At 38.4% G+C, this 1944-nt stretch overlaps 1 long non-coding RNA gene across 1 annotated transcript; it reads right to left on the bottom strand.

Annotated features, from left to right (window-relative positions):
* Window positions 1-266: 266 nt before the first annotated feature.
* On the bottom strand, window positions 267-1589 carry LOC135484908 (uncharacterized). The gene is made up of 2 exons (XR_010446491.1): window positions 1502-1589; window positions 267-439 (listed from the first exon to the last, which is right to left on the bottom strand). It is a non-coding gene; the product is annotated as an uncharacterized LOC135484908 (long non-coding RNA).
* Window positions 1590-1944: the final 355 nt, after the last annotated feature.

Genomic DNA, 1944 nt, shown 5'->3' with positions numbered 1-1944 from the left:
AGCAAATAACGAGCTGTAACTCTTCAAGGTTAGTCAGTGACATTTCAAAAGCCCGTTTATATCCGTATGTCTCAAGAACACGTTTCCTGCTTGAAATACCCTGTTTTTCTTGTCTGTAATAAGCCTTTGGCATTACTTCGTTCACAGTAAGCTACGTTTTCGCAAGTACACATGTATAGTTCTTAAAAACCTTCCTTCTTTTGGAAACAAACACGACTGAACCTTACATTCTCATGTTTAAGCTAGCAAGCCCCAGCATTACTCACCATTTTAGGTTTCATCACGCAACACCTTCCGGCTGTCGTAATCTTCTGTTTTGGTGCAATATGGAGGATATCATCAAGGGATGGATAGGATTCGGACATACAGAAACCACGACATGCGTTCGTTTCACTCCAGAATTTGATACAGCCTGGTACTTCTACCGGTTGTCGAAAACCTTAAAGAGAGGACGATGTACGTGAAAGTTATTTTAAAATAGTACTAATATCAGAATTCATAAAGACTAAAGATTGGAATTTCATGGAGATAAACAAGTTACATTTATTTATTAAAAGGGCAGCCAAAAATTCAACTCAGCCTTGTGACTTTAATTTATTCACTGTAAGTGTAAGGATGTTAAACCAAGATGATCAAAAGGAGGCCTTATTAAGGGCTATGCTAAAGATAGTGGTGATGACATTTAGTTTTAATCGAAGTATATGTTTGAGGCGACGCCACCATTCACTTTTTACTATCTTTGCTTCGTTCGCTTTTTACCATCTCACGTGTTAGTAAAATAAGTAATTACGTTCATCCCAAACCGAAAGCTTTGCTATCCATTCTCCCAGCTTATGAGCTCATATTTCCTGTGGCGATTGCACTGACTGACTGTTTGGATAATACTAAGTAATCACAAGAGGGAAGTGTTTTGGAGTTACAAAAAAAGAGAGTTCGTAAAAATCAGAAAACACCTTTTACAATTGGTAAGCGTTGGTGATGAGGGCAATGCTTATAATGAGGATGATGATGATGATTGCGACGACGACGATTATGATAGCTATACACTATACGTTTTGGGTTCCTCGACTCAGTGTTTAGCGAGACAACGAAATGTTTGTATAAAATTTGGACACTCTCAAAACTGCATTTTAGTCAGATTACCAATGCACTAGCAATACTCCTACAGAGGTTTTGGGGTTGCTGCACCCCTATAGAGTCGAATATAAAGGATGAAGCACTGCCTTTTCGATATCGATGCCATTTGAGGTCCGTGCTTTGGATTATAGCTTTCGAGTAATCTGCTTTTGGGTGTTCTTCTATAGGAACTCGTATTCCAGGGCATTAAGTAAATGTGTTCTGGTTCATCGACTTTTTCTTCAAGTTAGTGAAGACGAACATATCATAGTTGAGTGTAGTTTGGTTTCGAAAACAAGTCTGAGTCGGTGTTGTACAAATCATCTCAAACTCACTATTTCGTCAAATATGACGCAAAATATAGATGTAACGAAGCCTTACCTACTTTATGGCAGCCTGGTTTACACCAAGATGGTTGCCTCTGTTCTGGTAGATCCCAACAGGGATTCTTTCCCATCACAAAGAACGGAGAGATTAACAAAAATAAAACCGTCGTCACGATGAGGTCGGTTCTGGTCGTACTGTGAACTGTGCACTCCAACATGGTACGTTCATTTGCCGACTGCATTCCTACAACAAAACAAAAAAAACACCAATTATTGTCGTTCATAAAAAAGTGTGTTGAGAATAGGACTGTTGTCACGATGTAGTCGGTTCTGGTCGCGCTGTGGACTGAATACATGTATATGTTCGTTCTCATGTTTAAACATGTTATTCTTAGTAAGCTGAAAAAAAATTGAAATAGTCAGGAAATGAATAAGTTTTTTTCACTTTTCTCAAAAGTAGAAATATGGCTTGGGCAATTATTTTATCAATGAGGGTGACGAC

Source organism: Lineus longissimus, chromosome 3, assembly GCF_910592395.1.
Source record: "Lineus longissimus chromosome 3, tnLinLong1.2, whole genome shotgun sequence".
Classification (NCBI taxonomy): Eukaryota; Metazoa; Nemertea; class Pilidiophora; order Heteronemertea; family Lineidae; genus Lineus; species Lineus longissimus.
The sequence above is the reverse complement of the archived record's forward strand: the minus strand, read 5'-3'. Positions and strand labels throughout refer to the sequence as shown.